The sequence below is a fragment of the Battus philenor genome, unplaced genomic scaffold, assembly GCF_028537555.1.
Source record: "Battus philenor isolate CCGP_79_NKW_IND1 unplaced genomic scaffold, ilBatPhil1.0.hap1 SCAF_5, whole genome shotgun sequence".
In the NCBI taxonomy this organism is placed as follows: domain Eukaryota; kingdom Metazoa; phylum Arthropoda; class Insecta; order Lepidoptera; family Papilionidae; genus Battus; species Battus philenor.
In genome coordinates this window covers 2,613,012-2,634,912 of record NW_027181715.1, presented here as the reverse complement: position 1 = coordinate 2,634,912, position 21,901 = coordinate 2,613,012, and the positions used below count along the sequence as shown (strand labels likewise).

General features: G+C 35.0%; 1 protein-coding gene across 3 annotated transcripts in view; it reads right to left on the bottom strand.

Annotated features, from left to right (window-relative positions):
• The window catches only part of LOC137929502 (uncharacterized), a 146,536-nt gene that overhangs the window by 58,921 nt on the left and 65,714 nt on the right, over positions 1–21,901 (bottom strand). For 2 of the 3 annotated variants that reach the window (XM_068772483.1, XM_068772482.1), the window contains one exon: positions 5,248–5,310. The exons of the other annotated variant lie outside the window; for it this stretch is intronic. The gene's annotated coding sequence lies outside the window, so the exon portion shown is untranslated. The remainder of the gene's footprint in view (positions 1–5,247; positions 5,311–21,901) is intronic. 3 annotated transcript variants of the gene reach the window in all.

Here is a 21,901-nt window from a genome sequence, read left to right as displayed (position 1 = left end):
GCACTTTGAACATTGTGTATATGTTTCAGCGCCAATATTCGTTCCATTGATAAACGCACGTCAACGCCTAAAAAATTCAGCTTCCAGAACCTTTGGATCCATACCGTAAATAGATTTGCGTTTCATTTTATTACGTAATTAAATACTAAATAAATAAAAATGTATTTAAAAAGAGATATATTTTAAGTTCAAGCATTTAATAATAAAAACATTACTTTTGAATTCATTGAAGTTGTTGTTTTTGTTGATGACACATAAGGTACGGGGAAAAAGGTACAGCGCTACGGAGAAACTGGCCGTGTCTTTTACATAACCCTGATTTAAATAACTACACTATCGCGTAGGAAATAGGAAGGCAACTATTAAGGTAAATAAGAGGGCTATTACTTTCTATAGGGCATTGCGTAAAAAGTGGTCTGAATCTCGCTTACCAGGGAATACATCAATGTAAATATATTTTAATAGTGCTTTCGGAAAGTGCATAGAGTTAGGAAAGAACAGACGTGTCTTTTTGAAAATAATATTTAAAAATATCTCTGTCTATTATATATTCAAGTATTACGAAAGTTCCCATACCTTAGGCATTATCTTTGCGAAAAATAATTCCGTTGTTACTTCCTTTTTATTATGAAATGTTTATTGTAATTTTGTATCGTCTGAATTAAACATATTTGAACAAAAAAAGTTTTAGTAATATCGATACAGTTCCCCAACTAAGCAGCAGATTGTATATTGATTATGTGATCTAACCAAACTTGTAAATCATCCGTCGTTTCAGCCCATAGATGCCTTCTACAAGTCATAAGCCTCCACCAATGGTACCTATAGGGGTATGTACATAACCCACCACGCTTTGTAGGCGGGTTGGCGATCGCAGTGTACTATTACAGATGACTAAACGCAGAGAATACTGCTGCCCATCCGGAAACTTGTTTGTAAACAGTGGCAGTCCTAGAAAATTAATGCAAGGAATGTGAATTATTTATGATTGTATCTCTGAAATCGAACCCGCGACCGACGATCGCAAGTCTTCGACCTTTACCGCTGCGCTACAAAAAATGAATTACGATAGGGATTAAAAAAAATTCACAATTAAATCGGATACAAAAAATAATGTTAAAGCGTAACTCTATAATTTTATCAGTTTATTTATAATGAGAAAATCAACTAAAACCTTCGAGACGTAACGAAAACGCGGATTATAATAGCATAAGAAAATATATCAAACTTTTAACATTATCCCACTGAAAACCCGGGATAACTTAGAGGTTATCCTAAGTAATCTTCTGTTCGATGGTTTACAATCGACCTATTGTACATAATATAATACACCTACTAATAATTTTAAGAAATTACTTTTTTCTTTGATTTCGGAAGGAAATCTTCTGGATGTTTAAGATACCTTGCCTCTAGAGACAGGACTGGGTAATATGGACTTTCTAACTGAAAAAATCCTTTCGGTAGTCGCCACATTTGTAAGTTATTTGTCCAATTCCACGAGCTATTCTATTTTAGGTAACCCGGTCCACAGTAAGCGTTGTTCATGCTACTCCTAAAATCCTCGTAGTGCTAACACAGAGTCGTCGAAGCTAGTGAGAGTTTAGGCCTCCACCTTAAACCACCTCAACTCCGAAGGCTACGTTTCTCGGAGAGTAATACCATCCAGAGAACTGTCACACACCTGTCCTTACACGAGATCTATCGTTTGTCGATCCCGTTTTGCTATCGCGTTTTGGACCATGATACTTCCGCGCCGATACCCGGCCCAGCATTGCAGACTCAACTTGGGGTAAGGAAAGTTTCTATCAGATCTTGACGTGGATCGTATGTTAGCGTGTGCGCAACAAAATCCTCAATAATTGACTTAAATTTACTTCACAATATTGGACTGATTTTTGATGCTTTTAAATTTTTACATTGCTTCTAGCTTTATCATACTTGCATTCTGAACATGTGAGCTGAATGGGTTAGGATGATAATATGACGGTATTTATAATAAATTGTATATTTATAACAACTGCTTTAGTATCAGTCGTACAAAAATATATTACATTAACTCTCAAAAGATATTCATAAGTTCTATCGTCATAAAACGGTAACATTCGTATAGCATGAAACGGTACAGTTATTCCATACGATATTTATACATTTCATGCCGGTCTGAAGGCTAGATGGCTTGCTTTGGATTCCAGTACGAAGTCCATATTTTAGCTACATTTACGTAATGCTTTGACCATAAATATGATTCAAGTATAAATACGGCAACGCATGCTAGATTCATTTTCTTAAAAAGGAAACATGAACGAATGTAAGATTTCCATCAAAACTTGTTTTGTCCGATCATATCGGACATTCTATTAAGTTATTGTAGGATTATCATTTAGATTTTCAAAGGGACATTAATTTTTAATAGTCATAAAATAGTTATAAAATAATATTTTTTATACTAAAACGTGACTATACAAGTACATGACAGTGAAGTGGTAAACAAAATTTTGAATCACAAAATTCTACTAAAGATGTACGCATTGAATTATAACATATGAGGTATTACATTTTTAGGCTAATAACGAAATTAAGGTAACAAACATATATTTACACACTGAAATGTATAATACGTTCTCCATCCGAACTCAACTCAAGCCTAATTGTCAAGTATACAATCGCTTTTTACTCAGAATTTCTTACAAAAATGTAATTAAAAGCAGATTCGTAGACGAACGAATAGACATTGCCCACCTGATAGTAAAATAATGTGGCAATGGGCAGGCTACATATTAATTTGGAGAACATATGACCACTAGTGTTAAGATTCTTCATTGGTATCCAAAGATCGATAAACGCAGTGTAGGATTGCCTTCCACAAGGTGGGCTGGAGACCATATTAAAGTCGGAAGATGATGGTAGCATGCGGATTCCATCCGGTCCTTTAGGAAATCTAGGGGAAGACCTATGTCTAGCCGTGGACGTCCCCCGGCTGATATGATTAATATGATTTAAGTTTAAGCAACAGTGCTGGAGCTACACATCTGCTAGTAACGGAGTATTTGTCTAAAGACCTCAGACTTATCTTCGTCTTCTCATCATCATTTGTGTGCCCTATACACTATATTATATATACATCTATGTATTTTTAATATTTGTGTCAAAGTAAGGTTCTTCTGTTACATTCTTTGTTTAAGAAAGAACATGTGATTCTTCTTATTTTCAGCCGATGACGCCCACCGCAAGGCCTAGGACTCCCCCAAAGATCGTCATGATGACTGATTCTGCGCTGCCGGCCTCCTACTTACGATCTTAACTATATCATCAATCTATCCGCGACGCGTCAAACTGCTTGTTGTCGCCACTCGAAAATATTTCGGCTAGCGATATGCCCCGCCCACTTCAGACACGTGATTAGTGTAAAGTTATTATTTTTTTTCTAAAATATATATAAAATAAATAAAAAATAACTCGTACATTACTGCTACGACTAAATTTCTATATGAGAAAGGTATAGACAGACTACCACAATATAGTAACGTCATAGAAGCGTTGCGCATCGAGTCAAAGTAGCTAACGATGCATGTCAAACAGAACTGTGTCAGGGGAGTGCTCTATACAGTCGAAACGGTTTGAATGAAAATAACCATTTGAATTGTCGCGCTTGACCGCGATGTGTTCATGCATACGTTATTTCAATAGAAAACAATTTGTCGCCTGTGATTACACTTTGGATTATTTTTAGAGTCATTCGTCTTTTATGTGTTAGTTGTTAAAGCATTTGGTAACAATAATGTGTGATGAGACAAAGTCGGCTTAAAGTGTCGTTATGATGAAGACATAGTTATTGCATGTTTTATGTATTAAGATAAATTAAACGAATATTTATTTAGTGTATAGTTTTACCATGCAGAGCTTATAAGTGCTAGAGAATACTTAGTGTTTTATATGTCAATACGCATAATTTTTTAATGGTTTGTCTTTGTTAACAATATCAAAACAATAATAAATTATTTAACATAATTTCAGAGCTAACATAAAGGGTGTTATCTGATGAGGATTACATGAAAATGGATGATGGTTACCTACTAATTTTGTAGTAAGAATGAATATATATATAAAACCTAACTATGCCGGCGATTTCGTCCACGTGGCATATTACAAAATAATTATTTACGTTTGAGAATTTTTTCTAGGTGCTTAGTTGCTTCTTATCACATCAGCTACCTGCCAGTATACGTCCCGACAAAATCGGTCTGCCATTTCAGTGATAAGGAACAAAGAGACAGGCAGAAAAACTAAAATTTTAAAAATATATAGTTTTGGTATATATACCGTATATTATAAACAGACACTCCATCTTTATTTATTTGTATAGATGTTTATTATACCAGGTAAATTCATTTATCTCAGTGCCGAGAATCAGCGCTTTTTCAAATCAATTTGAAACAATACTATTTATTTTATAACAAAAACTAACTGATCCCGCAAACGTTGTTTTGCCATTATGATATTTCTAGGAAACATTAACAAAAGTAATAAAAAATATGGGTTGATGGTAGAGGGATGAAAATTTAGAGTTGTATGTATTTTTGTATGCTGTATCATAAAAAATAAAAACTAAAAATTTTGTCTAAAAAAATTAGGGATGGACCACCCTTAACATTTAGGGGGTTGAAAAGCAGATGTTGACCGATTCTCCACTCTGGCCGATATGCTCGCTAAGATTCACGAAAATCGGTCGAGCCGTTTTGGAGGAGTTCAATCACGCACAACGTGACACGAGAATTTTATATATAAGATATTTAATGCATATTATAACAATATGTGATACATTCTTCGTTTAAGCGAGAACTTGTCACTCTCCTTCTTTTATTTTATTTTTTGCTATGATCCCGCTTACAAGACATAGGCCTCCCCCAAAAACCGCCACGGTGACCGATCCTGCGCTACTTGCATTAAGCGACTTCCCGTGACCTTAACTATGTATTCGGTCTACCTAGTGTGGGCGCTACCTACGACGCGTCTACCTATCCGCTCGTGGTCGCCACTCGAGAACCTTTCGGTCTCAACGGCCATCAGTTGTATGCGTTATGTGCCAAACGTAGTAACGTAGGTTTGTTGTAGCCCTGTCTGACTCGTAAGTTTTTGTAAAAAGTACTACGTTTAAGGTGTCTTAAAAATAATATTTTATTAAGTAAAGAAATACACAAACAAGAATAAAGGTGTTAGAGCTTTAAAAAGAACAATTTCAGCGCTTACCGTCAACACGTCTCAATACAAACATGCAGTCCCTTTTATGATTACACGCCAAGCGCCACCCACCTGTAACGAATGGTTACAATTAATCACTCTTCATCCGCCGCTGTGAAATCGATAATGGATGGGTGGGCGAGTACCGGGGATGTAATGATTGTTTGACAATTTGTAATCATCCTTAACGAGTATTTATATTATCGATTATGTTAGTTATTATCGATTTGTTTCATTATATCTATTAATCGATTATATTTAACATGGTATAACACGTAACGTGTTTTGGAATTCTATGTAATTGCTAGTATAGCTTGAAAAATGTTTTGTTTTTTTTTTTTTATTATGTTTTTAATTTATTCTCATTAATGCATATAATAGAAAAAGAGAAAAACCACTAGCGTAATAATTAGGTAAAAATATAATAGTTTACATAAACAGATTATCATAATCACTTCAGTCGTAAGAGGTCCACTATTGAATATATACCTCCCCCATATATCTTTAATAAGGCCAGTTGGACAAGGTCGTCTATCCTGCGCTGCGCTTGCCGTGGTCTCCACTCTAAAACCTTAAAGCCCCAAAAGCCTATGTAAGTCTATGTACTGCCATTTCAATTTGACAATACATAAACATAGAAATATATCATATTACATTAATGTTGACATAAATATATAAATTTATAATATACATTAATGGCATTTAAGTAATTTGTGTACAAATAATTGAAAATATTTTAATAGTTTTAGCATAAAATTTATATCACCAAAGAGACGAAGAGATTGTTTGAAATTACCATAGGATTTCTAAATTTTTACACGAGTCGAAGCAAAATTCTTAAAATAGTAAGTTATAAAAACATAGACAGAATGTAAGTTTTTCTAAAGTACATCTAAATAAGGACACGCCTTTCTGTATTCTGATTTAAAAGCGATACGTCTAATGAAATGATTAGAACGTACGCGATCAGATTCCTCGGTAGTTAGTTGCAAAAGTTATTTTATTACAAACTAGTGTGCATTGTTATTTGCAGTATTAGTTTCTATCGGGGAATTCCCGATAAGACTTAATGGCATAACAGTTAAAATAAAACATGAAAGTACTGTGTTACGAGTTGTGATTATCTAATGTTTGAATTTCAATTACGATCATAAACACGTTTATGCAAGTACTAAAATGTATCTAGTTGTATGTAGTACTTATTAAATTGAATAAAAACGATTTTTAATTATTGATTTTATCTTGTGAGACCTGTTCACAAAGTGTTCCTGCTGAATGTAATTCCTGGTTGTGACATAGGCTACATCCGGAAAAATTATATCACTGTTTACACACAACAATATGTTGTTCCTTGACAGCGTCAAATAGCGCAAGGTTTTGTTGCATTATCCTGTGAAGTGCAATACTTATAATCCAATAGTAATAACTAATCGTCGGGAGGTCCTATTAGCCATGCTCGAATAGAGATTTTCAACTCAAGCTAGTTTCAAGTAACAAAAGTAAAGGACGGAGCTGCCAATCCTTTAGGAAACTTGTTTGTGTATTATTTATTATATAATTGCATTTTCTTTCACAATTATCACTAGTAATAGGTGGTGCAAAAGTAATGTTATAATTTGAACCGGCAGTGGCAGGTGGTTTGGCTACTGTAGCGTTTTATGTACGCAGAGGACGATACTGCCCATCCTCTGGAAAAATGTTTGTGAGCAGTAGCAATCTTATATAATTAATGTTCTAAGTGTGAATTATGTAAGATTGTATTCAAGGTATCGTAACTTAGACTTACGATCGTAAGCACACCATTGTTCTTTCTTAAGAGGTATCTTACTCAAAAATATTGCTAAACAGTACTGTAATGAAGTTTAATCTAAGCACCTTATGCTCTATAACTAAAAAAAAGATAAAGTTATAAATACTAACAAGCAAACAGTATAACAAATCTAATAGGCGAACCGTATTACTTACTGTCAGGTGTACTTCTCACCCGTACCTTCACTTTATAATATTAAAAAGTTACGTTACTTTCTACCTAGTTCGAAAATTACTTCTACTCGAGAAGGATGACATGAAAAATTTATTCCATTATGCGATATAAATATCGGTCGCCTGTTTAGCGTCGATCTATAAAGAGATGAGCGTATCGAGCGCAGCCACTGGCCGACTTTGAATGAGATATGCATCGAGCGCGTAACAGCTATTATACTTTAACATGACATTTGAAAATATCAACGGATTCTGTTGCCTTGCGGTATAGACCTCAAAATGACTTTTGTGTAAACAATTTAATCTAGACTTTGATGCTAAGGACAAGGGTTTAAATTCAATTAAAATTGGCTTGTTCTAAAAGAATGCATTTTGATTTAGAAAGTATATAAAAGGACTATACTAATAAAATATCGTTATTTATTACCGACATTATAACGTAAACAAATGCCTATTCGATAAATTAAAAATGCAATATTTTTTTCTTAAATATTAGTTAAGTTCGTTATGTTTTGATTTAATAAATCTAAAGTAAGTTCTTCGTCTTTTCAGCTGATAGACGCCTACTGCAAAGTATAGGTCTCCTCCAAACACCGCCACGATGACCGATCCTGCGCTGCGCGCATGCAGCGACTTCCCATGACCTTAAATATATCATCGGCCCACCTAGTAGGAAAGAGGCTACCCACGTGTTTACCTGCTCTAACGGCCACCGTTTGCACAAGCGATATGCCCCGCCCACTGCCATTTCAGACGAGCAATTCTTCGACCAACATCGGTGATCTTGCTTCTCCTACGGATCTCCTCATATCTAATAAACTCGGAGCGTAGCCCTCTTCATTGCTCTCTGGGAGAGTAAAGTCGTAAGTGACCATGTCTCTTGAGTACCTAATGAAATTATAGCATAACTCGAGCCAAGCAAAATTTGCAAGATTGTGATTACAAAAACAAACTAAGTTTCTCGTTACTTCATTAGTCTTCCGCTTCTACAATATGTAATTTATTATATATGTTTAACACTCTGATAATATATCAGTACTTATTATTTTGTATATAATAGAAACAGGCGTTACCTCGCGGAAGTCCATCCTAACTAAAAAAGGGACTAATATATAGCTACTTCCGCTATGCAGCAGTAATCGTGCAATGAAATGCACCGCTCGCCAGCCCGTCATCTACTCTACACGTATTTCACTCCTCCACGGGGCATCCTCAAGAGATGTTAGACCGACCAGTGCCAAAAACTGAGTCAAGCGAGCGGAATGTAACAAGATCGCTTGTTTCAGTTCTATATTATTGTATAGATTATATCTATGTCCATATTTTTATTATTCACATATATAAATAGAAACCTATCTGCATCTTTTTTTTCAACCTATAGAAGCCTGTGCATGATACTGTCGGGCATAGGATCGGATTTGATGAGGATCTAAATATCGCCACGAAGACTAGTTCTGAGCTTCCCAAATCCGATTTCCCGTGACCATAACTATGTCGTCCATCTCCCTAGAGGTAGCCTGGGCCTAACCAAGTCGCGTCTTATATATTGTTTAAAAGATAATTTTAATTGATAAATTAAACATATTTTATAATAGATCGCATTTCGCCTTTTAAAATTAGAACACGATTGGTTAGTTACCAAAGTATTATTTTTTACTACGCGACGGTAAGCAAGGTTGTTCTCGTTAAGATTAGCAACATACAAAAAAAGCAATAGACAAATTGCCGTCATGGTAAAACCGATTGATCGGGCGGATTTATTTTATAGCCGTACCGGCTATTAAAAGTTATTGAAACGAAACAATTAATCGAAGGTTCGAAACACTTACGACTTTTGAGTGTTAATAGCCGGATTGTGAAGATCGAATTGAAATTCGATTCTTTAAGTTTTTTTTTCCTATCCTATATATTCCTATCTCCCCAAGATGGGGCAGAGGGCGTCCACAGTACGTCGCCATCCCGTGCGGTCTTGAGCCTCTCGCTTTGCTTTGCTCAACGTCATTCCTTCACTTTTGCAGTGATCGTCCGCCGCCAGGTTTACTTTGAGCGGCCACATCTTAGCTTTCCTTGAGGATTCCATTCTAGTGATCACAATGACTATGTGATCAGGGTCCCTTCGGAGCGAGTGGCCTATCCAGATCCACTTGCGGCGATTGATCTGCTGGTCGATCGGCATCTCACCGCAGCATTTCTAGAGGTCTACGTTGGAGATTTTCTCAGGCCAGTATATACCGAGAATACGTCGAAGACAGTTGTTAACGAAGACTTGGAGCCGACGTGATATCCTTGGTAATCTTCCACGTCTCGCATTCATATAGCAACACGGTTTTTACATTGTACCGAAATATTTTGAGCTTAACTCTCCTAGTCAGCTTCCGTGATTGCCATACAAAACGGAGCCGTGCGAAGGCTGCCATTCCCTTAATGATTTTCCAATCCTATACGTCTACTCTATATTATTTCTTTTATAAGTATATAAGCTTTTATCCTGAAATACTGCGTAAGAAAATTTCTTTAAAATAGATTTCTTTTCTTATCTCACTGTATAAATAAGGGATGGTAAATAGAAGTTTTAAAAATGTATATCCTTCAATTAAACCTTATCTTTTTTATTATTACGTAATAAACTACCTTTCGCTTCTATATTAGCTTACAAGCTACGTACATCCAAATGTTATTAGCCTATTTCATAATAATCATTTTATTTATAGCTTATAATCATATGAATAAACAACAATTGCTTACAAAAACAAGTTTCCTTTTATGTACACTGCAAAACTTAAGTAATAATTTTATTATACTTTTATTGTAATGGTTTACGTTACACGATGAGCAGTGGTAGCTCAACGGTAGAGGTATGAGATTTGCGATCATAGGTCGCATGTTCGATTCTCGGGATATAATCTTGTATGCTCACATGCAAGTTTCCAGAGGATGAGCAGAAGCTTTCTCTTCGTATCATAATACCAGATTGCAATTGCCATTCGCCTGCCAAGCCTGGCGATTATGGTATACCCCCCACAAAGACATCTCTGAGTTTCTTTTTATGATTAGACGTCTATGGGCTGAAACGATCACGAAGTCATGGTGTGTTTCGTTCGATTATATTCTTACACGACTTTTTGTTTTAATTGACGTAAAATTTTTGAAAGGTAGTGTCAGGAATTTTTATTTACTCCAAAGTTAAGAAAAATGTAATTTTATTAGTTTTTTAGCAATTGTTCTATTTTTATTTCCTATAATAACCTTTGCTTGTCTAAAGAAAAATATGAAAAGAAAATGAGTTTTGTAGTAAGTAATATGTTAGGAAATTCCCTTTAATCTTTGTAAGACGGTATTTACATAATATATTTTAAAAAGCTAATGATATTGATGATATTACATGAGAACTAACATTTAATCTTCAGATTGTTGTTTATACAAAGGAAACATAGCAAGGTTTAAAATAAACAAGTCAAGCGAAGTGTGACAATTTACGTAGAGAAATATGCGCTCCCATGTCTCTCTAAATAGAAAACACACATGTGTTAAAATATTGTATTCGCCCGCATATCGTTTCTGTTTGAGAAAAACCTACGTACTATTGATTTTAGCAAATGTTGCTACACCCATTTCATGTCTATTTTTATTTCAATATTCTTTGTTACATAACTTGTACAGTATAAACTACAGACGGCTAGAAACTTGCAATAGCTGATGAATAATTGAACTAATAAACGTATGCACCATGGGAATAAACACATGTGACTGATCACTCGCCAAATAAAACATAAATGGGCAGCGTTTCGGAAGCTCCGGAACAGCTTCTCGTCCAAAATACCGCAAACCGATATATGTTGCCAGTGATGACTAACAATTCTAAAACGTGGTCGCTGAAAGTCACCCAGAGAGCAATGGAGTGGACTATGCTCGAGGTTTCGTAGCGATATCGAATCAGAAATGATGAGACCCGCAGAAAAACCAAGATCACTGACGTGGAAATGGCAGTGGGCGTGGCACATCGCTCGTGCAACCGATGGTCGTTGGGGCGGATACGTTCTCAAGTGGCCACCACGAACCGGTAGATGCGACGAGGTTAGGCTCACTATTAGATGGACAGACGACATGGTCAAGGTCGCGAGAAGTTGCTGGATGCGAGCAGCGCAGGACTGGTCATCGTGGCGACCTTTGGGGGAGATCTAAGTCTTGCAGTGGGTATCTATCAGCTGGAAAGAAGTATATCAAAGTAGTTATAAAAAATCAACTTCAAATTTTTACTGTTTTAAAAATTATGGATAAAATGTATATTTACTTTTTATTACATAATTTACGAATAAAAATTACTATTATTAATCTCTTTATGTAGTAAGCTTCTCAGTTTTATTCATTCTTACTTAAATAACATATTTATTATTAGTATCTATGTAAATGTGTTTTAAAATAGGTAAATATGTGCATATTCGTCTGTACACGTCGACAACAAGCTGCTTGTCCTTTTATTTTTCAATACTAAGGTTGCCTGAAAACAATTACCACTTTTATTTTGTTAATTAAAATCTATGTTTTTCAATTTTTATGTATATTGAAGATTATGAAATTATATTATTGCCTGCTTTTGTTTAATTTTTTTAAAGTAAGGAACAGATTCTGGGGTGCATTATTTCGAATATCAATATTCTTCGTAACTCCTTATCCTGATAGAGAGGTTAGATTTTTTTTTGTGGTAAGAATATGCACTCATGTCGAAAGGATACGTTAGATGTTAAAATTACCGTTAAATAATTCATATCAGACCCACTCACGTCTTTACACCTGAGAAGTTGAACGTATCGCTGCAATCAAGTTGAGATACTAATGGGATATCTGCATCTTAAATGCAAGTTAAGTTTAATCAAGAGTTACTAAACGGTGGCACGTCGCACGGGATCAAATCCGGAATTAGACTTGCGACTGCATCGCGCGTTTCGATCACTTTACTTACTTAACTAAATGCAGACAAGCGTTAATTCGTTTACGTCGTATGAAGATACTTTTAATGAAATGTTTTTGAAATTTATTTTTAATATATTCGTTATGAACAGTGCTTCCTGGTCGTGTCCTCTGTACAGACTCTAATAATATCTTCCTCACTGAGGCCTCGCTCGTACTGATTTAAAGAATTCACTTAATTGACAATAAAGTGCCCGCAACGTCGTCCGCGTAGAATTTAACAAAAGAAACATTAAGTTTATTTTTCGTGTACGAATTTTTCTAAAATAGCCTTATTGTATCGGCTACCTTCCAATATATGTCCCGTCAATCGGTCCAGCCATTGCAGAGATTTTTTAATTGTTCCGACTAGGATCAAAGAGACAAAAAATTGAATAAGTTAGTAGTTAGTTATACAAAAATTGAATAGATATAGCTGCAAAAAAAATCGTACAAGACAAAGCATCGTTCAAAAACATAACACTTAATTTTGGAGCCAGAACAATTGTGATCAAAACAAATACGTAAATACATAATCTCAATAACTTTCCTTATTATTTTGCAAAGCTTTATTCTTCTGAAAAAAATTATAAGCAAATTATTTTTACATCGCTTTTAATTTCAACTCAACAAAAGATTGCGTTATTTTTGCAATGTGTGTTTAACTGTTTTATCAATTATATCTTTGTGTTGATACTACTACCATTAGTTAGTGATTAAAACGAAATTGAGAGTATAGTGAATGAGATCTCTCAAAGATAAGAGCCTTTCACAGGCGCGTTTTTAAATCGCACTGCATTGACAAATATTTAACTTTTATGCTGTCAATGAAACCACTTTACGATTGTTGACTTTCTGTTATTAATAGATGAGTTCATATAAGAATGTGGATCGTACGGTTCAGTGTTGCAAAAAATTTAATGATCTAATGTTTCATATGTCATCGGAGGATCTTTATTCGAAGGCTTTAGTATCAAAATCGCCAAACTTGGCAAACGGGTTGGCGATCGCAATGTGATATTATGGAACACTTAGGACACCGCTAACCATCCTCTGAAAACTTATTTATGAACAAGGGTAATCATTTATAATTAATACACAAAGTGTGAATTGTGTTATATTCAAACCCGGAAATCAAAACCAAGACTTAACCCTTAATAGCCTAGAGTTTCAATTTTGATACCAATCTTTTAAATCGAATGTTCACATTACTATTATTTTTTTTATAGGTTGGCTGTACATATTTTACTGTTGTATAATATCCTGTCCAACGAAATTAAAAAAAAATCTATTTTTCCCTTCATCTACACCCTCAAGCATAACACTATAATATTAAAAAAAAATCACTTTCGTAAATCAGGCTATTAAGGGTTAAGACCGCAAGTCTCTGCCCTCTACCTACCACTGTTTAGTGTATGTAGTAGTCCTATATATGTGCACACATATTTATGTAATTATTAAGTATGTGTCTTTAGTGTGAACATGAAAAATCTACACCTCGAGTTATAGTCGAAAATATAACACCGACACCCACGCCAATCGCGAATTTATTTGTATAGTCGCAAGAAAAATTATCGAATTAAAACAATTGTTGAAATCTACTAATTAAACTACTAAATTTAAAATCTTTGGTTACTCTACAGCACATATATCCATATAAGAGCTACCTTCTTTACTACAATATACTTCTGACAATCTACATGAGTTAAAAAGCGTTTCTATACATTATTACGCAATTTCCTTAAAAGAACTTTAACAGTAATTTAAACTAATTAAATACACTACTCGAGACGATAAAAAGAAAAGTGAGGGTGAGGCGTATTTTAATTAAAGAAAATAAAAAATGTCGATGTTATTTGTTCGTTTAATTTCAAACGTTTAAAAGTGCTCCAGTATCGAGCCGTCGCGTCGGCTTATTTGTACTTTGTTTAACGGTACTCTAAATTAACACTCTAAGTGATAATTTAACTCTGTATACATTTCTTTGTTAGAGCTTCTTGAGACGTCTCGGTGTCGGCGGTCGAATACCGCAGCGTGGCCTACTTTGTTATGCTTCGCTAGTAAACTTAATTTCATGAGTCATTTCACGTTGAATACGTACAATATGATCGTAAAATTTAAGAAAACAAATTTAATTTGGGATAGACCCTTGTAGCGACTCCTATTATCACTACTACTGTGCCATGAGCATACAACTGAGAAAAAACCTTAAAATTATTTAACCTGTAAACAATGTTAAATACATAAATTTTCCCTTTAAATTAAGATATTTATTCATTTTGAAAAGTTAACTAAAATCAAATGTAATCTATATCAAATGACCATTCACAATCATCAGCCGTACAACATTCACTGCTGAACTGCTTCCATATATTTGTTCCGATTGGAAGCGGCCTGCATGCAGCGTCTTTAACAACCTTCACAAGGTCTTCTTACCCACCTTTTGGATGTTCTAGGCCGCCGTCAGAAATATAGGACTCGCCAAGCCCAGAAGGCGAAGAATATTTTCCTAATACCTGCCACTCTTAGCAAGCGGTTAAACGAGAGCAGTGTTTTGAAATATGTTCGGGAAATTCTGCTGCTTAACCTCAACCACGAGAGAACAGGACTGGGAATAATGTATACACCAGTACAACTGCAATATAATATAACTTTTAATAATTTCTCATGTTTCGTAATTATTGACGAAAGAAATATATATTTTTTTTTCATGATAACGAAATGAAATTTATAAACTGTTTAGTCGACATTCGTATTGTCAAAATACTAGCATACCGTTTAAAATAGAATACAACAAAATAGGGCAAATGAATAATCGTCAGTAAGAAAAGGACCAATATTTAGCCACCCCAGGTGTGAAACACGTGTTGAGTAATTTGGCGGTGGCGGTTGTGTGATTCGCATTGTTTGCCGCATGCGCATTTATCAGCGGGCTGGCGGGCGGTGCATTTCATTGCACGACTACCACTGCATGTGCGGAAGTGGCTAAATATTGGTACTTTTCTTACTTAGGATGGACTTCCGCGAGGTAACGCCTGATTCCATTAAATATGAATAATCGTCATTTCACTCCCATAGACGCTACACTACTGCGAAGCATATGCCTCATCCAAAGATATCTATGGAGGAATATATCATAATCACCACGCTTAACAGGCGGTTTGGCGATCGTAATGTGGTTTTCTGGTAAGCAGAGAACGCTGCGTCCCATCCTTTGGAAACTAGTTAGTGAACAGTAGCGATCCCAAATAATTTATGCACAACGCTGCCCACCCTTTGGAAAATTATTTGTGAGCTGTGATAATCCTGTATTATTTATGCACAGAGTGTAAATTATATAGGATCATATCCCCGGAATCAAACACGCGTCTTACGATCGAGTTACCGCTACTCAGTGTAGAATTTTGACCGTTTATAAATATATCATAAATATATAAAATATACAAAATATTACGATATTTCTATACTTTAATATAAGTACAAGTTACAACTTGAATCACTGTTCTAACATTTCATTAGCTTTCGTCTGGTAGAATATGGACATTTCAATTAATCTGGAGCTTTGGCAACGTTGATACGACGACGTCGTGAAAGCTTTTATTGAGTACTACACTGTAGGAAATATCTCCCGAATATTGCAAACTGATTGACTACGCTCCGATAGGCTTTCATAGATGAAGAGACAAAATTTTGAATCATGTAAATCCAGTCTTTCAATTTTGTAAACTCAGTCTACATCAAATTAACTTGTTAAATCTAAAATAATTATTCTTTAGTTTACGTTATATTTTTCAATTATAATTGACTGTGATATTTTTTAAATGGCGAAGAGGGACGAAAGGCGATGAGTAAAAAAAAATTAAAGATATGAAGGGTGAAAGGAAAGAAAAAGTATGAAAGATTTTGTGAAGAACGAAGGAAGAAAAATAAAAGATACATCTGAAAAAATTATTACCCGAGATTGTAACACTCCTACCATTACACACGGTAGCGATGAACGAGAGGTTCCGGAAAATGGAGGTAATTAAAGGAAATCATAGTAGACTACCAAGTTGACCGCGTTTCTATCCGATCATCTTAAGGTCTTACAGTTTTTTTATCTCGAGGAAGTCTTATGTAGGATATCGTTTTTTTTATTGACAGACTAAAGAAAGCGTTACTTTGAACCTGTTAAAACCTTAAAGGTGTTTCAACGCCTTTCGGCAAAAACTCATAGAGATGTTTTCGCATGTAAGTGCCTTTACTTAGGGTTGAGCTAGAGCTACCCACTATCCAAAATTAAATATGACTAGAATCATTTTCCTTATCATTATAACTCCTTAACACATACGTAAATCTTCCTCCGATGTTCTTTTTTTTATTGGCCCCCGCTATTGGGGGCCTCTCGTACCCCCTATCTTTAGTGGGACAGGGACTTTACGGGCAATTTTTTTATTATTTACTTTATCTTCTTTCATATTTCACATTGTCTTTCGGTCTATTCTTTCATGCCACAATTCTGCTGTCTTTCCCTTTTGCTCTGTATCACCTTTCATTCATTCCTCTTTTCTTTTTCCATTTTCATAATTACATTGTTATTTTATATCACATTTATATTACTTAAATTCTATAATTATTTTATATCACAGTACTGTATATTATTTTGTTCTTATTTTGTCTTCATTATCTATTTATTTGCAATATTTACGTTTTATTTCTTTCTATAGCATTTTTTACGATTTTTCTGCAGAGGGTGATGAATGACTGTTTGGTGTCTTTCCTCCGATGTTCAGGTCTTCCGCTGTGAATGACGACGTCTATTGTTCTCTCGCTTTCTTCCCACTCCGGAGCAAATTTATGCGACTTTATTTTTGGCAAAAATTTACACTGTCCTTTCACGAACGACCACTACTAAGCACAAACCTTCCCCAGAGATCGCGACGATGACCGGTCCGGACCCTGACTACATCGCGGTCCTACTAAATAATCCGATAAAAAAACATTGCTTTGTACCACGACGAGTTCTCGACATAGTTCATCGTAATAGCTTTGCACTTTAACTCATAAACTACTAGACTAGTATAAACGATATCATTAACAAAAATAATTGAATTGGTACAATTAGTCTAACATTTAAGCACAGTGTTTTGCAGTTAGCCCGCATTCTAGTGCCCTGGGGCCGTATTGACTTACCAATCACGTAACGCAGTGAACGTAAAACGATTACGTTGTAAATGAAAAAAAAAAAAACAGGAGAGCGGACGTGTGAATGTTCTCAGTGATCAAAGTATAATGCTGCTGTTGCTTTACTGCTGCAGTAATGTGACGGTTGTGGCAGCAGAAAATTAAATATCCTTCGCCGTTATAGTTTTTTTTTTAATTTAGGCTAAATCTTGGCATCGATCCTACCGGGTGTTAAGCCTATGCAACCTTTTTACTATTATCTTCAAGAAGGTTAGGTGTAAAAGCTTTAAAAGGTTTATGTAAAGCTCAAGAAAAACTTTGAAACTTTTACACCTATTTCCAAGCACCCTGTACAAAATGATCACTTTGAAATATGTTGCATTAATTAATTTTTTACACTTAAATGCGAAAGGCTACTAACTTCTGGCAGTTCAAGGTGTGCAGGAATAGGTAATAAAGCAAAAATTTATTGTAATATGTTGTAGTAATACGAATGATGAAATTGATTTTCTTTAAAATGTTAACAGTAATTATTATTGCTGTGACCATTGATTTTTAATAGGGTATATAATGTGTTAATCGACATCAAATGAGTTCTACATTAAAATATTTATACAACTTTGAACGCAATAAAACACAATGGTACAATCCCTATACGTACTGATCCCAATAATTTTTGTAAAATATCCATAGGAAGTCTTAACCAGGAACTTGTTGATTGTTAAGATTGTTGATGACGTAATCATTCCAGCGGTAGAACACCCACTGCTGGACATAGGCCTCCTCGACAGATTTCTAATTACATCAGTTGAAAATGGCGTGTATCAAACATCTTTCGATAGCATTAATAGGGTCTTCCATACCTTCTGTACCTTTTGGTTAGCCTATCCGTCCTGCGTTAGGTCGATATAAATAATCAACTGCATTTATGCAGTTAATAGCATGCAGTAAGTTAGTAAGTGATAATTACTAATAAAAATTTAAGTTAAGAATTTAATTTCATAGCAGCGCAAAAGGCCTATGCCTTACAATGAGCGTTTATCGGCTGAAAATAAGAAGAATAGTATGTATCAGTAGCAACGATTTATTTATATAAATAGTATATATTGTAAATTTGACAATGACTATATTGTAGGTAAATACAATATTCTCGATATTCTTGAAAGAATTCGGTAAGGTTGTGTTATATAAGCCAGCAATATTTTCAGTGGTAGAACCAATGTTTGCTTCTCTATTAGTTCGTAATCTAAATTTTACATTAGCATACACTTAACAAGTTGATAGAACAAACGAAACCTGTTTTGCAACATCTTGTCAACGGATTATTTTTATTCGACATATCAGTCAGATTAGAGGTCAATTGCATTTTAAATTGTGCTCAATCATTCGATTAGTGAAATAATAAAAAAAAACACCAAGAAATTCGATCCCGATCTATTCGAAATTTAAATATATTTAAACAGAGACACCTGCGGCCAAGGTAACGGGCAAAACGAACGATAATTAGCGACAGACCGTGAAAGTCTAGACTTGAAACCCAATATTAGCGCGACGCTTTGATAATAAGACTTGTTTACATATAGAAATCAACTTTAACTTTGACATTGAACAAATTAGTATAATATTAATTAGACGTAATTAAATATTCTACGTTAAATATTGATATCTATCTATTTATTTTGTAATAAGAGTAGAATATTATTTATTTATATGTCATTGGCGGCTATCCCCGGGTTAAAGATACAAAAATGTTTACGAAATGCATGTTGGAGTTTCCTTTCATTGTAGAACACGTCACAATTTAATTAAAAAAAATTCTTGGCTTTACTCTTTATAAAGTAGAATGATTGGTTATTCCTGTAAGAGCCTTATAGGAGTGAATTTATAGCTCATTTGAACTACTGTCAACTAATATATAAGACACCCTAAACGATAATCAATGATATTTAATGGAATCAGGAGTTACCTTGCGGAAGTCCATCCTAAGTAAGAAAAGGACCAATATTTAGCCATTTCCGCACATGAGGCGGTAGTCGTGCAACAAAGTGCACCGCCCTCCAGCCCGCTGATAAAAGCGTATGCGGCAAACAATAATCAATGATTTCAGATATATTAAATAACGTAACGTTAATACTGTAGTAAGAAAAAGCGATTGTAAAAATTTAGATTACTAGATTTTAAAATTAGTTATTGTTTACTGCCTGTCCCTGCAGAATATACTGGGGCCATCAAATTTTAATAGAAAAAATATTTTAATGTAATATATTTCAGAACGAACACTTTATACAGAATGATTGCAAGTAAGTATTATAGTATTTAATAGAATCAGGCGTTTTTTTGCGGAAGTCCTTCCTAAGTAAGAAAAGGACCAATATTTAGCCTCTTCCGCACATGCAGTGGTAGTCGTGCAACAAAGTGCACCGCCCGTCAGTCCACTGATAAATGCGTATGCGGCAAACAATGCGAATTACACAACTGCCACCGTTAATTCACTCAACACGTATTTCATCCCTCCACGGGGCATCTTCAGGAGTTATGTTACACCGATTAGTGCAAAACACAGAGTGACACCACTGCATGTACGGGAGTGGCTAAATATTGGTCCTTTTCTTACTTAGGATGGACTTCCGCAAGGTAACGCCTGATTCCATTAAAAAAATGCATAAATTAAATTAAATGATTACTATCCAAGTTTAAAAGGCAAGCGTCGTGTTGTCTATTTTTAAATGTCTCGTGTGCGATATGTCAGTCCATCATTATCATTACTGTCTTACCCCAGAGTGGTATTTATTTTTGTACAATGAAACAAAGAAATACATCTATGGTTATACTAGTTACGTCATCTTATTTACAATGAGATAACTTTATGCTAAACTGTTAGTTTTCTGATAAAATGCAAAATGAGCTATGAATTAATGAGTACAGTACAATAATTCTATAAACATTGTAAATTATGTAGCGTTTACATAATTTTAAATAAGAATCTACGCAAGAGCACAGCAAAAAGCTTTAATACTTAGTAAGAAAAGGACCAATATTTAGCCACTTTCGCACATGCAGTGGTAGTCGTGCAACAAAGTGCACCCCCCACCAGCCCGCTGATAAATGACAGAGATCTCTGTGTTTTGGCACTAATCGGTGTAACATAACTCCTGAAGATGTCCCGTGGAGGGGTGAAACACGTGTTGAGTGAATTAACGGTGGCAGTTGTGTAATTCGCATTGTTTGCCGCATACGCATTTGTCAGCGGGCTGGCGGGCGGTGCACTTTGTTGCACGACTACCACTGCATGTGCGGAAGTGGCTAAATATTGGTCCTTTTTTTACTTAAGTGCAAAAGCTTTTTGCTGATAAATAAGTTATACTTTCACCCTTTTTAAATATAATTTGATATAATCGATATATGAAAATTAAATAACTATGTGTTTTACTGCAAAAGTAAACTGTTTCGAGTGTACATTCTCATTGCGATATGAAACTAGACGCAAACTGCGCAGCTAACGAGCAATCAGCTGTTCACGTCGAAATGAACCGTTTACAAAGCATCGGGTACGAGCGTTCGCCGCTGCAATCTCGCGCCAAGATCAGCGGAGTGCTTCGCTGTGCACAATTAGGTTGGGCGGTCGTTCGTCGGGTACCTCAAGAGTCAAAGTGCTGTCTATACGGTATGAAATTGTCTCTGTAACTGATCGAAAAAGGGAAGTACGGTTGAATATACCGTTATAATCAAAGACATATCTACCACGGACACATTTTCGACTACACTTCTTTTATCTTTTTAATATATAGCTCAGTTATATAAATTATAGTACAAATTAATTTTGAAGATATTAATTAGCCTACCCATGTTAAAACTAGATAGGGGTGTAGGTGGAAGATGAACAAGTAGCCAACTCAAATAAATAACTAGTAACAAATTGTAAGAGCGAGAGATATAAAAAATGTCTTTGTAGCCTGCTAATTTCTGGAACAATTTTCTAGAGAAGCAATGTTAAAATTATTTCTAATCTCGTTAGGTAGAAACACCAGTCTGATCGGTGAAGGTGATGCTACTTCTAGGCCTCCTTACAACGCGGGTCGTCAGCCCCAAGCACTGTACCAGTCTCTGCTTCCTACAACGTGATGTACCCGCTATCCACATATATACATGAAAGTCGTCTTCTTTTCAACGGATAAACTAGCTTCGGTGATATTGGTTCTTTTTCTAATCTCCTCATTTCAGATTCGATCTCGCACTGAAACTCCGAGCATAACTCTCTTCGTTGCTCACTAGTAAGGTTTATCTGATGGAAAAGGTATCCGTACTAAAGTAGCCTAACACTTATCTTTTTTAGACTTTTACATCGAATCGTTATTAAATTAGCACTTTGAGTTATCTAGTCAAACGTACTAATTCAATAGCATTTTTAGCCATTAAAATATACAATATACGTGTTTTAATAAAACTTTGCTAAAAAGAAAGTAAAGAAAATTTCTTACGAATTTAAATTACTCACCTTTTAAGCACACGCCTTTTTTAGTTATAGTAACTCAATTAAAATAGTTTAAAAGCATGAGTCTTATTCGTATAC